The 15,000-nt window shown below is 41.8% G+C and overlaps 1 pseudogene; it reads left to right on the top strand.

The window, feature by feature from the left end:
• LOC138958160 (sodium-coupled monocarboxylate transporter 1 pseudogene) overlaps positions 1–10,112 on the top strand; it is a 45,597-nt pseudogene extending 35,485 nt beyond the window's left edge.
• Positions 10,113–15,000: the final 4,888 nt, after the last annotated feature.

Below are 15,000 nucleotides of genomic sequence, written 5' to 3'. Positions count from 1 at the left end.
CTCGCTTTTTCTCTCACACGCTCTCTCTCACACGCTCTCTCTCTCTCTCTCTCTCTCTCTCTCTCTCTCTCTCTCTCTCAGTCTCTCTCTTGCTCTCTCTCTCTCTCTCTCTCTCTCTCTCTCTCTCTCTCTCTCTCTTTCGCTGTCTTTCTCTCTCTCTGTCTCCCCTTCTCTCTTTCTCTCTCTGTCTGTCTCTCTCTCTCTCTCTCTCTCTCTCTCTCTCTCTCTGTCTGTCTGTCTCTCTCTACAGTTTCAATGAAATGACACGGGAATGAATGTTTTAGTTAGGGTACGAAAATGGGTGCAATGATTCTTTTGCTCAGTTTATATTCTGTATTCTGTATTCTGTATCAGTGGGGGGCGTGCTGTGTGCATTGCCGCCAGAGATAAAGCAACACTTTTTCAGACTGAAGGAAATTTGGGGGACTTAGCGTGTTTTTGTCAAGAAAAACACCCCGACACTCAATCATATTTTCATGACAATCTTGAGGGTTGACAAAAGCTGCTCGCAGACTGGAGAATATGAATCAGTGGTTTCAAATGACGTTCAGAAGTTGGTTTATCGCAGATTTGAAGGTCAATCTTGAAAGTATACAAACGCTGCTCACATTTCGGAGACTGTGAATAATTATACAGTGTTCAGCAGAGGGCATATCCAATATTACTTCAACTGAAACGATTTTTTATGACATTAGTGCCGCTGTGCATCAATGAACACAATGCAAACATAAACCGTGCATCTCAGCGCTTTGGAAGTCGATGAACAAGAAGCCGGTGGACTGTGCCACATTTTTACATTTAGTCAAGTTTTGACTAAATGTTTTAACATAGAGGGGGAATCGAGACGAGGGTCGTGGTGTATGTGTATGTGTGTGTGTGTGTGTGTGTGAGTGTGTGTGTGTGTGTGTGTGTGTGTGTGTGTGTGTGTGTGTGTGTGTGTGTGTGTGTCTGTGTGTGTGTGTAAACTACTGGACCGATCTTTATGAAATTTGACATGAGAGTTCCTGGGTATGATATCCCCGGACGTTTTTTTCTTTTTTTCGATAAATGTCTTTGATGACGCCATATCCGGCTTTTTGTAAAAGTTGAGGCGGCACTGTCACACCCTCATTTTTCAATCAAATTGATTGAAATTTTGGCCAAGCAATCTTCGACGAAGGCCGGACTTTGGTATTGCATTTCAGCTTGGTGGCTTAAAATTTAATTAATGACTTTGGTCATTAAAATACTGAAAATGGTAAAAACAATTTATTATAAAACGATCCAAATTTACGTCCATCTTATTCTTCATCATTTTCTGATTCCAAAAACATATAAATATGTTATATTTGGATTAAAAACAAGCTCTGAAAATTAAAAAATTAAAAATTATGATCAAAATTAAATTTTCGAAATCAATTTTAAAGGCACAGTGAGCCTCCCGTAAACCATCACAGAGCTCCCCGAGCGTCTAAATACATTACAAGAAAATTTGCTGATTCAAATCAGCAGGTTCCCAGACGTTCCTTCATGTAATTTTTAGGTGAATGGTCAAAGTGGTTTCTTGCACACACTCAGTCATCCAACACAAAGGAACTTAGTCGATAAATATCGACAGGGAGCCGACAAATGGTTTAAATGTGAAATGTGTGTATATGGGTGTGGGTCTGAAACAAACAAACAAACAAACCATGTGAACCCCAAAGTCATGCGCCCACACAAACACACACACACACACACAAACACACACACACACACACACCCACGCGCGGGCGCTGTAGAACACACACATACCGTAAAGTACCTTGTAAGCGCCCACCCCCCCTGTGCACCAATTCCGACCCAAAGTAGGGGGTGGGCGCTTACTAGGTACTACACCCTATGCACGAGCAGTTTTTTAGTAAGAAATGTGAACTTTGATCACTTCGTAATCATATCTTCTTTCTTTTTTACATTTAGTCAAGTTATGACTAAATGTTTTAACATCGAGGGGGAATCGAAACGAGGGTCGTGGTGTATGTGCGTATGTGTGTGTGTGCGTGCGTGTGTGTGTGTGTGTGTGTGTGTAGAGCGATTCAGACTAAACTACAGGACCGATCTTTATGAAATTTGACATGAGAGTTCCTGGGTATGAAATCTCGGAACGTTTTTTTCATTTTTTTGATAAATGTCTTTGATGACGTCATATCCGGCTTTTCGTGAAAGTTGAGGCGGCACTGTCACGCCCTCATTTTTCAACCAAATTGGTTGAAATTTTGGTCAAGTACTCTTCGACGAAGCCCGGGGTTCGGTATTGCATTTCAGCTTGGTGGCTTAAAAATTAATTAATGACTTTGGTCATTAAAAATCTGAAAATTGTAAAAAAAAATAAAAAATTATAAAACGATCCAAATTTACGTTTATCTTATTCTCCATCATTTGCTGATTCCAAAAACATATAAATATGTTATATTCGGATTAAAAACAAGCTCTGAAAATTAAATATATAAAAATTATTATCAAATTTTTTTTTTCGAAATCAATTTAAAAACACTTTCATCTTATTCCTTGTCGGTTCCTGATTCCAAAAATATATAGATATGATATGTTTGGATTAAAAACACGCTCAGAAAGTTAAAACGAAGAGAGGTACAGAAAAGCGTGCTATGCAGCATAGCGTAACCACTACCCCGCTCTTCTTGTCAATTTCACTGCCTATGCCGTGAGCGGTGGACCACGAGTATACGGTCTTGCTGCGTTGCATTGCGTTCAGTTTCATTCTGTGAGTTCGACAGCTACTTGACTAAATATTGTATTTTCGCCTTACGCGACTTGTTTTCATCTTCCATTGTATTTCATGTTCGTATTGTCATTAGAAGAGCTTGGGGAGACAAATGTCGTCGCAATCTTTTCTTGTCTGCAGAGGTGCCGCTGTCGGCCGCACTGTGTCTCTGTTTCCCTTGAACGTGACAAGGGGTAGGCCTACGTCTTCTGGATATGGGCAGAAGTCCATTATTTTTACTTGGCCAAAGACTTTTCGGCAGAAAGAGAGAGAGAGAGAGAGAGAGATCAGAGAGAGAGATCAGAGAGAGAGAGAGAGAGAGAGAGAGAGATCACAGAGAGAGAGATCACAGAGAGAGAGAGAGAGAGAGAGAGAAATCAGAGAGAGAGAGAGAGATCAGAGAGAGAGATAGCTTCGTCTTTTCCTTTCCGGCCTGGTGACGTAACAGGGTATCGCGATTCTCTCGCCATTCTCGTATCCTTTTTCTATCTACCCCAAACTCACTTGCTGTTTGCGACACATTTCCATTGGCGTTATTATCCAAATAGTCAAGAGCTGACAGCTCAAATGCAACGGTGTACGATTTGATCCGCGGCATCTTGTAATCATCGGAGTTGCAGGCGTCTGATAGGGTTTGCAAGAAAGGGAAATCATTCACAAAACTAGCAGATCAAGTGCGGAATTTTTATTTCCCCTGATTTCAATGGTGTAAAGTGGGGGGTGGGCGCTTACAAGGTACTATACCCTATGCACGGTTTTGGACTAAAAGTGGGGGGTGGGCGCTTACTCGATACTGGGCGCTTACAAGGTACTTTACGGTAATATAGTAAATACTTCAACACAGTGTGCGTATAATGTTGTATTTGTTTAGTTTCACTTTCAAAGAAACCACAAAAAAGAAATCAACATGAACAACTTCAGAGCTCTTACTTTGATTACAAACTGCATGATTTGGATAAAAGTTGATCGGTTTGATCTAATGCTGATCTTTTGCAGGCTTTAGTTTTTTTCAGCGGCATAAGTCAGTGCTTCGTCTCGTATCGAAAACAAAAGCAGACGACAAATTTAATCAGTTGGAGTTGTCTCCCGTACTCCTGTAGCATGCACTGATCTAAAGATAATCCACTATTCAGTTTAGATCAGTGCGCTGCACCGAGACGGTTCGGGAATTCCCAACAAAAGAAACAGTGTCAGCTGAACACGAGAGCGTTCGGTCTTTTAGATTTGTATCTTGAAATGAAAATTAACGAATATCGCGCTGTCCGAAGGAATGGAGTACATATCGGACAATGACCACGCTCAGGCTAAAACGATAGGACATCTGACCGCGACATGCGGCAATGTGAATCGGACATTTGGGGATTTTCATCTATGTCCGATGTCCGACGCCTAACGACATCCCTGCCTACATTATTCTGATTGATCACAACCAAACCTACTATCATTGGACACATCCAAATGCAAGCGTCTGTTCTTGAAAATTTCCCACTGATCTAAAAATAAAACCAGTGCAATTTCCTCGGTCGGGCTTTGCCACAGAAACTCATAAGAAATAAAAATGTCGGTATATAAGTCACTCAAATACAGATAAGTATGGATGGCTCGGTTTGAGTTTGTTGCGGTTGACCCTGCACAATTCAATCTATGATGTTTTTGTTGAACAATTTTGTATTTCACAACTTCCTGTGTTACACAAACTCAGTGATGACCAATTTTGCCTTCTCCCATGGGGTGACGGATTTCACAACTTTCAACAGTTGAACAACAATGTTGCCTTCACCCCTCCCATAGGGTGACGGATGTCACAACTTTCTGTGTACACAAACTGATGACGTATTTCACAACAAAATGGCGCTAAAACTAGTTCCGGAATGTCACCGTTCACACAGGCAAATGCCTCCGCATAACCCAGACCTCCGGGTCTGGGAACAAGCATACTTCCATTTGAACGCTCACCGAACGGGAACATCCTGGCTGCTTTCTGTCGAGCGTGAGACATTTTCAAAGAATTAATTTTCGTAGACTTGTTCGTTAACAACAACGGCGCCTCGTTTTTGCGCTAGACCTAACTTTTAAAATCTAAATAATAAATTGACAGCTTGTTACACAAACATTCTTTAATCATAAAAGAATTCGTTTTTCATCAAGACAAGATCAGAACAATTCGAAGTTGTGAAAGTTTAAAAAAAAGAAAAGCCCGGAAGCAGGGTCACGCAAGGGTCGTAGCAGACGAAGGTTTATCAGTGCAAATCGCCGTTCCTCTCAACAGTCAAAAGCCATCGCTAGAGTTCTTGTGAACCACAGCCGTTGTTTCGTGCATAAAAAAAACGTGCTATTGTAGATAAGCTCACATCGAGTCGCATTCATGACTAACTGACGACTGCATTGTGAAAAAGGAAAACTGGATCACACGGGTTCACGATGGCTCAGGGGTAAGATAAACCACGCAAAAATAAATTCTTTGAAAATTGTTCGCTCTTTACGGAGGGCACCTAGGATGTTCTCAATTGGTGAGTGTTTAAATGAAAGGGTGTTTGTACTGTGTGTATCTGTGATGGTTTACGGGAGGCTTACTCTGCCTTTAAAAACACTTTCATCTTATTCCTTGTCGGTTCCTGATTCCAAAAACATATAGATATGATATGTTTGGATTAACATCACGCTCAGAAAGTTAAAACGAAGAGAGGTACAGTAAAGCGTACTATGAAGCACAGCGCAACCGCTACCGCGCCAAACAGGCTCGTCACTTTAACTGCCTTTTGCACTAGCGGCGGACTACGTTCAATTTCATTCTGTGAGTTCCACAGCTTGACTAAATGTAGTAATTTCGCCTTACGCGACTTGTTTAAAAGGTCTGATGATCTCACAAGCTGTGCAGGATAAGACGAGGACAGGAAAGGGATATTGTGCTTACACGCACAAACCAGTATCTGTGATGCAACTATTTGTGATATTATCTGCCGAATACTTTTAAGATTGTCATTTCCTGATGGGAAGGGTTGTTTTTTGAAACGGTTTGAAATACAAAGTTTAAAAAGTGCATTCAGGCCTTATTGTGTCTATTCAACTTTGCTCCCCGTTGTGTGAGGTGAGTGACATTTTTCAACCCAATTGATCACGCTTGAGAAGTAAGCTTTTCCTAGCTGTTTCGTTTTCTTACTGTGCTCTTCTTTTCATTCTCCTTGTTTTCGTCGTTACTCTGTGTGTGTGTGTGTGTGTGTGTGTGTGTGTGTGTGTGTGTGTGTGTGTGTGTGTGTGTGTGTGTGTGTGTGGGTGGCCCGGGTGTGTGTGTGTGTGTGTGTGTGGGTGGGTGTGTGTGTGTGTGTATGTGTGTGTGGCGCATGCGTGCGTGCGTGCGTGTGTGCGTGCGTGCGCGTGTGTGTGTGTGTGTGTGCGTGCGTGCGTACGTGCGTGCGTGTGTCTGTGTGCGTGTGTGTGTGTGTATGTGTGTATGTGCGTGCGTGTGTATACGTACGTGTACGTGTCTCGTCACTCACAAACATGACATATTGCCTTGTCGTGACGTCTGTGAATTCCAATAAAAGTCATCTGTTGTCGAGCGCGCAGTGTCCCAATGTTGTGCACTTCATTCATGTGTGTGTATGGGAGGGATGTTTTGTCCCCTTCATCTCCTCCTCCTCCTCCCCCACCTCCTTGTCCTCCTTTCCCATCATTTCAATTGTTGTTGTTGTTGTTGTTGTTGTTGTTGTTGTTGTTGTTGTTGTTGTTGTTCTTGTTGTTCTTGTTCTTGTTCTTGTTGTTCTTGTTCTTGTTCTCCTTCTTCTTCTTCTTCTTCTTCTTCTTCTTCTTCTTCTTCTTCTTCTTCTTCTTCTTCTTCTTCTTCTTCTTCTTCTTCTTCTTCTTCTTCGTCTTCTTCTTATTATTATTGTTGTTGTTGTTGTTGTTGTTGTTCTTGTTGTTCTTGTTGTGGTTGTTGTTCTTGTTGTTGTTGTTGTGGTGGTGGTGGTGGTTGTTTAATTCAAGTTATCATTATCGAGCTCACACGCGTACAGTTTCCTGAAAATGGAAGTACTTGTGCACTTAAAAATAGCAAAAGGACGAAAAAGTGTCTTCTATCGATTCCAAGTCAAGTGACTGTGCGTTGTGTGTGCCTGGTGGGAGATGCCCTCTACTTGACATTGGAACGATGTCGTTGTCTTTGTCTTTGCCTGTCACATCTTTACTTGGTTTTATTCTTGTGTGTGTTAAGGCTACCTTTCTGTGTAAATGATCATGTGATTTACCTAAGATATGTCCAATCTTTCAATGGGATAGAAGCATCCTTCCACAAGTTCATATACTTACAACCAACAGCCTATCTGCTTTCTGTACAAAGTGGATTTTTTTTTTTAGATGCATTGAGACAAAAAAGCTGTATTAAATCCTTCCAAGAGCTATTCAGTTCGGAGGGAGTTGTAGTTATCTTAACACACACCAGGAATACCTTAAAGATAAGTGCTTAATCACCCTGAACCAAACGTGGGGTACCATCCAGAGACTCGCCCAGAACAGACAGGAGTGGAGGTCCTTTGTTGCTGCCCTACTTGCCAACCGGCATAATGGGCAGTAAGTAAGTAAGTGTTTGGTCGCTCAGTCATTCAAACTTGAAACGACTGTGTTGAAGAGGTCTCGAGGTTGTATTAATTCTCCACATCGCCTTCTTCGGCCACTTTTGATTTCCGCCCTACCTTTCGCCTACCTCCGCCGGTACTAAGCCAACGTTTTGGATTCTGCCGGCGTTACCCTTGCGGATGAGAGGAATCTGTATTTCACACGCTGTCGATAGAGTTACAAAATTGAAATCCCCTCAAGAGCAACAGAGTTCGATGTAGGTGTTGCACAGATGACACCATGCACAAAAGATGGATGCCGTAGAATTAAAATAGTGAACATTCTATACTGTTCAAAAAAAGAAACGCATAGTTGCTACTTGCCAAATTTGTTTTATTTTTCGAAAAAATTAACAGAAAATCCAATATTTAGATTATTTGTTTGAAATTTGGTATGGACACAGTTGAATGCACACACAGTTCATTTGCATCTTCAAATCAATCAAGTCAATCAATACGATTGGGTGCCGAGGCTGTCAAGTCTGTAGGGGGTGTGACTGCCTTGAGCAGCAACAACTGCCCGGCACCTTCTGGGCATGGACTGGATCAGATGCCGGATATCTTGCTGTGGGATGGTGTCCCACTCCTCCTGAAGTGCCTGCAATAGATCGCGGTGATTTGCCGGCGCTTCTTCTCTCCTGCGCACACGTCTGTCCAATTCATCCTAGAGGTGTTCTATCGGGTTCATGTCTGGCGACATGGATGGCCAGGGAAGCACTTGGACATGGTGGTCGGTGAGGAACTGGGTGGTGAGTCGTGCTGTGTGCGGGCGAGCGTTGTCCTGCTGGAATATGGCATCCTGGTCAGCCAGAAGAGGAAGGGCGTGTGGGCGCAGAATTTCCTCCACGTATCGCTGGGCAGTTATGCGCCCTTGGACGTGCACCAGGGTGCTCCTTCCAGCGGTATTGATTGCCCCCCACACCATGACGCCTCCACCACCATGAACGGGTGCCTCATCCACACAGTTGGGCGCGTAACGTTCGTTTACTCTCCGGTAGACCCTCCTCCGACCATCATGTCGCTGGAGCAGGAAGTAGGACTCGTCGCTGAACCACACGTGTCTCCAGTGATTCCGGACGGTCCAGCGAAGGTGCTGGTTGCCCCACTGCACTCGGTTCTGGCGATGGCGGCGGGTGAGGACAGCTCCTCTGTGAGGTCTGCGAGCTCTCAAACCAGCTTCATGCAGGCGGTTCCGCACGGTCTGGTCCGATAATCGGTGTGGCCCGGGGAGAGCCTGGACAGAAGATGAGGCCGACAGGAAACGATTCCGGAGGTGGCGGAGCCGTATGAAGCGGTCGTGAGCAGCAGTTGTCGCCCTTGGTCTTCCCGCTCGTGGCAAGTCAGCAACGGAGCCAGTGGCTTGAAACCTGACCCACAGTCTACTGATGGTGCTCTGGGACACGTGGAAGTGCCTGGCGATTGCACTTTGACTTTGGCCTGCTTGTAAACGACCCAATGCAATTTGGCCGTCTTCTCTGCTCAATCGGGCCATCTTTCGTCGCTGAATTGTCGTCTGATTTCTTTGTGGCGAACAATCCGCTTTTATGGGTTTTGGAAGACATGGTGAGAGCTCAATATTCCCCGAGTTTCACGAGATTACACTGAAGCATGACGAGTGGTCATGCCAAATGAGCAATTTTGACATTGTAGCCACTGATAACGCATGCGTCACGTGCAGAGCTCACTTGTGGCAATGGACGAAAGGTCGACGACCAGATAAACATTTTCTGCAGTTTGGTGGATATCCTGGTAGCCATATAACTAAATTAACCAAATATTACAAGCTATGCGTTTCTTTTTTTGAACAGTATATAATTCAAAGCTAAATGCGGTGTTTGGTAATAATTCGACACGGTTTATTATCTCCAATAAACATTGTGTTTGTTTACGCTGTGTAATTCGTTTTAGCCCCGTAGAACAAATCATCTGCATGCGCTTGCTAGATTACAGAATCAGATTTGCATTCCTAATCCAACGATGTGTTTATGCTTTGATGAAAGCGTACCCACCAGGACCGAATAAAACATGACGATGAACGAAAGTCGGTACTATAATCGCTGATTAAATTGTATTTAATTAATAAGCATTTTCGAGCAAATCATTGCAGGTGTTTCTAAATGACATCACAGATGATGTTCCTTGAAATGTTTAAGCTCAAATTCACTAGCACACTTTCTCACAACGGCTCCTCGGATAGTAGACCTTTAATTCAGCGAACAGCAGTAACCAGGTAAAGTCTTTCTTTATTAATATTTCGGCAGCGACAAACTGCCTTCTCCAGGATCGTATGATGAAAGTATGATATATAAAATAGTGTGAAATTGTGTGTTGTTCATTGCAGACATATCAAGATGTCGTCAGGAGAGGACTACAGCATCAACACAGGCGTCATCCGCCGGTTCGGCACGGTGGACTACGTCCTGTTTGTCCTCACGCTTCTGGTGTCCGCTGGCATCGGGATCTTTTACGCCATCTGGGACCGGAAGCGGAACACCACCAATGACTTCCTGCTGGGCGGCAAGAACATGAGCGTGTTTCCGGTGGCCATGTCCTTGTGCGTGACCTTCATGTCGGCCTTGACCTTGCTGGGTAACCCGGCGGAGATCTACAACTACAACACGATGTTCTGGTATTTGGTCGTGGCGTTTATCTTCGGTATCAGCGCCGCTGCCTACCTCTTCATTCCCTTCTTCTATGAACTGCAAATCACCAGCACTTTTGAGGTAAGATTCCAAAGATATTTTTGATGTGTGTGTGTGTGTGTGTGTGTGTGTGTGTGTGTGTGTGTGTGTGTGTGTGTGTGTGTGTGTGTGTGTGTGTGTGTGTGTGTGTGTGTGTGTGTGCTTACAATACTGAGTATTGTCATTTTGTTATGATATTGATTTTCATATTTACCTACAAAACTATCATGCTAGCAAGTAGTGTCTACTATTTATATTTGTATTTTTCAGAAATATTGTTTGACCTTGTGACTCGTAAACGCTTGATTCATTCCGAGCGTAATCAAAATAATTCATGACTCGATTCTGTTAGTCAACAAGAAGCGTTGATTTCAGTTAGCAAAGCAGCTACTGAAATGTCTTCTCAATAATCTAGTAAGTGTTCGTGCCCTTACGATTAACAATAGCCTTGAGACCACCGACATATTCATGTTGCAGTTATTTCTTTCACTCTTTCTCGTGTGACACTAACTGTTGGGTGAAGAGCCCTCAAAATACCATTAGGCCACAAAAAAAAAATAGGTGTGGTTACGGTAACAAAGCCAAAAAAAATAGGGTAGGAAGGTAGGCAATCACTTTTTTTTTAAACTTTTTTTTCTAATTTGTACAAATTAAACCTACTTGACAGGGAAATAAGTGTGCGACTCGGGCGCTTTCGCTTTCATTGCGTTTTCTGCACTCGTTTACTTGGGGTTTTTTGTATTTTTTTGACAAATGTAATAAAAAGTTATACGGTCGGCCCCCAAAAATAGGGTAGGTCGGGTTACCGTAACCACACCTATTTTTTTTAGGCCTTAGGTGTCTAAAGCCTTGATCCTGTCAGAGGCAGTTCCTATAAATTCCTTTAGAGAGAGGTAACAAGACCATCCATGTCACTCCGACCCGCGTGTAAATAATTGCTGACATAGCACTGTGATCGGGCAGAGGAACTCGAATCAGTACTGCCGTGGGCATGCATGATAATCATTGAGTTACGTGCGTTGGTTGTGTACTTATACGATCAAGAGGATTGTTTGACATGTCAGTGAGTTGGTCGCGACGCTGTTTACAATTAATGAGTTAGTGACCTGTTTACCCTTACTATTTTGGGGTTATGTATTACTATTTGTTTGGATTTGGGAGGAAACAAAATACTCCATTTGAGTCCAGATTACGATTTTCATATATGTGCTTAAAGTTACGTTTGTGTTGCTAATGTTGGCGTTTGTAAGCACTGGGTTACTATTTTGGTCATCAGATTACTATATTTTGACTTGACCATCACTCTTGTCAAATTTGTTTGGGGGTGAAGAGGTCTGGAGTTAGTAGCCTTACAGTGTCGGTATATAAGTTGTTTCTATAATATATTCACATGGCCATCGAGAATAAAAAAAAACATTTCTTTTAAAAAGATTGGTCTATGGAACGTTTAATTTTACATAAAACGAAATCCAACAACAAATTAACTACCAACGTTCCAAAACTCAGAATCCAAAATCAAGAAAGGTATGTTATAGGAAAGTTTAACTGGTCCACTAGTTCCAAAATCAATGACTGTAACGTTTTGTTTTGTCAAAATAACATACCTTTCTTGCTTATTTTACTTAGATGAAACGAAACATTCGGAAGTACGTCTACCATATGGTTTTTGCCTCTGACAGACATACAACAAACTATGAAATACATGAAAGCGCTGGGATGTCCTCTCGAACCAGATGTTTAACTTTTAAAGAGAGATCTAGATTTATAATAAGATTTGACAATAGCCTTGCAAACAAATATGAACATTTTTTCCTGTGATTGACCTCAATGTAAACAGGCTCAATGAAGACAAGATATCATTGTAAACGGCCAACAGATGATGGGGCTTGGTGATTATGAAGTTTACTCTTCAGTGGATCTCAAAGGATTGGCTTTCCCAACGAGTTCTAATATCCCCCCTCCTCCGCGTGAAGCTGTAATTCACTTGAAGCACGGGCTCTTTTTATGAAGCTCCATAATTCATAAGGAACATAATTCATGGAGGTTACCAGATTGAGCCTGTTCCCGAAGTCCAAAGCAGCAGTCGGAAAAAAGAGGACGCATGCGACGTCCTCTGATTTATAGAAGTCCGAATGTCTTGGTCCTTGTCGATTTGTGTTTCGTATAATGTTCACTATGTATTTTATATTTTGTAAGCGCCTAGGGCTATATTTAGATTAGGCGCACAAATGTTCATAATAATAATAATGATAATAAGTAGTCAGTCACAATAACAGAGTACATTTTTACATTTAGTCAAGTTTTGACTAAATGTTTTAACGTAGAGGGGGGAATCGAGACGAGGGTCGTGGTGTATGTGCGTGTGTGTGTGTCTGTCTGTGTGTGTGTGTAGAGCGATTCAGACTAAACTACTGGACCGATCTTTATGAAATTTGACATGAGAGTTCCTGGGTATGAAATTTCCATACGTTTTTTCATTTTTTTGATAAATGTCTTTGATGACGTCATATCCGGCTTTTCGTGAAAGTTGAGGCGGCACTGTCACGCCCTCATTTTTCAACCAAATTGGTTGAAATTTTGGTCAAGTAATATTCGACGAAGCCCGGACTTCGGTATTGCATTTCAGCTTGGTGGCTTAAAAATTAATTAATGACTTTGGTCATTAAAAATCTGAAAATTGTAAAAAAAAAAATAAAAATGTATAAAGCGATCCAAATTTACGTTCATCTTATTCTCCATCATTTTCTGATTCCAAAAACATATAAATATGTTATATTTGGATTAAAAACAAGCTCTGAAAATTAAATATATAAAAATTATTATCAAAATTAAATTGTCGAAATCAATTTAAAAACACTTTCATCTTATTCCTTGTCGGTTCCTGATTCCAAAAACATATAGATATGATATGTTTGGATTAAAAACACGCTCAGAAAGTTAAAACAAAGAGAGGTACAGAAAAGCGTGCTATCCTTCTTAGCGCAACTACTACCCCGCTCTTCTTGTCAATTTCACTGCCTTTGCCATGAGCGGTGGACTGACGATGCTACGAGTATACGGTCTTGCTGAAAAATGGCATTGCGTTCAGTTTCATTCTGTGAGTTCGACAGCTACTTGACTAAATATTGTATTTTCGCCTTACGCGACTTGTTCTTGTTATCTTGTTAGTTCCTCTTACCTGCAGTCCCTATTGTTCCATTTCTTATGTATATAAAGACTCGGTTTTTAGCTGGTTAAAATTGCGCAACACCAGAATGACTCACAGTGAGTGTTAGACAGTCCTTCTGCCGTATAATTGACTTTTCTTTCCTTTATTATAATATCCCCATTCCTGTCATTAAGAGGCCAAAAATATGTATGCCTGTAGGACAATGATATATCCAGTCGTCGTCGACTTTTCTTTTCATTGATTTGCTCTCCCTGTGCTACGAGTAAATTACAACTTATCTCGGCGACTCTGATTGTGTTTAATCAGCAGGTGGTTCTTCGTTTAACATAAATCGCTGATATAAATCACTTATTAAGGTCATTTCAAAGTAAAATGGACAACCCCCAAACCACACCCAATACCAGAAATACAAGTTATTGCTCTCTCTGCTTTTTAGCCTTGTAATTTGAAGTCTGTCGCTTATGTTTTTCATTGCAGAAAATTTCACAATATTCACAGTATGATATTGGAGAAAATGAGCTGGATATTACATTTTCGGGCGGGGCAAAATGCAGACGATAGAAGCGGGCGGATGCGCAAAGTGCATTAAATCTAAGCGTCCGGGTGTTTATATTACGAGTAGCATGACATCAGAACGATGCACTATTGCATTTTTATTCTTCTTTTAAACATTTTATTCATCCGGGTTTTCATATAGCAGAACACTGCACTGTAGCAAGTTTATTCATCTGTAATGTCATACCTCGGCTTTTTCTCCACACGCTTTCTCACAAAGTGTATAGAATACATCTGCTTTCTCACAAAGTGTATCTACATCTGCTTTCTCACAAAGTGTATCTACATCTGCTTTCTCACAAAGTGTATCTACATCTGCTTTCTCACAAAGTGTATCTAAGCCTACATCTGCTTTCTCACAAAGTGTATGATCTACATCTGCTTTCTCACGAAGAAGTCGTCTGTGACACAAGGCGTCAACTGAGGAGACTCAGCGTGAAGATATAAACGTAATTGTACAAACCATTGAACCTGCATATTGTATTGAATGATTTAAACAAAAAACAAGGAGGCAACAACGGTTACTATCTTCTTTTTTCTTCTTCTTTTTTTTCTTCTCTCTTTTTATTGTATTTATCCCCTCTTCTCTTGGTTGTCCCGACACTTGTTCCTTCTCCCAGTATGCTCTCACGTCGCCCCGTCCCAGCACTCACTGCAACATCCACCCCTCAACTTCGTTCCGCCACCAGACTTGTCGAATTAATGGTTACTATCAGTCACAAGTATCAATCTACCAAATACTTAAAGGCACACTCTTTCCCGTAGAAAACATGTCGGCTAACTATCCCCGATCAGGCCAGAATTTGATAGGAATTAATATCATCCCTCCACTTAGTCACACACCAAAAATCAACACCTGGCTGCTGTCTGCTGTCTGCTGTCTGCTGTGAGTCGGAATTTGTTGACGAATTAATTTCTTTAAAATGTACAAATAGCTTTTCGGAATTAATTCATCAACAAAATCCGCTCTGTGCACAGAGAACACCCCGAGTGGAGGGATGGTCTTGTCCCTTGTAGATTTCTGGCCTGAACATTTTACTTGGAAAGAAGTGTGCCTTTAAACTTCCAATCTTCCGCACTTCTCATACCGTAGCCCTCTCTCTCTCTGTCTCTGTCTCTCTCTGTCTCTCTGGCTCTGTCTCTCTGTCTGTCTGTCTGTCTGTCTGTCTCTCTCTCTCTCTCTCTTTGTCTCTTTGGCTCTGTCTCTCTCTGTCTTTGTCTCTCTGGCTCTGTCTCTCTGTCTGT

The sequence above is a fragment of the Littorina saxatilis genome, linkage group LG2 (genome assembly GCF_037325665.1).
Source record: "Littorina saxatilis isolate snail1 linkage group LG2, US_GU_Lsax_2.0, whole genome shotgun sequence".
Lineage (NCBI taxonomy): Eukaryota > Metazoa > Mollusca > Gastropoda > Littorinimorpha > Littorinidae > Littorina > Littorina saxatilis.
The sequence above is the reverse complement of the archived record's forward strand: the minus strand, read 5'-3'. Positions and strand labels throughout refer to the sequence as shown.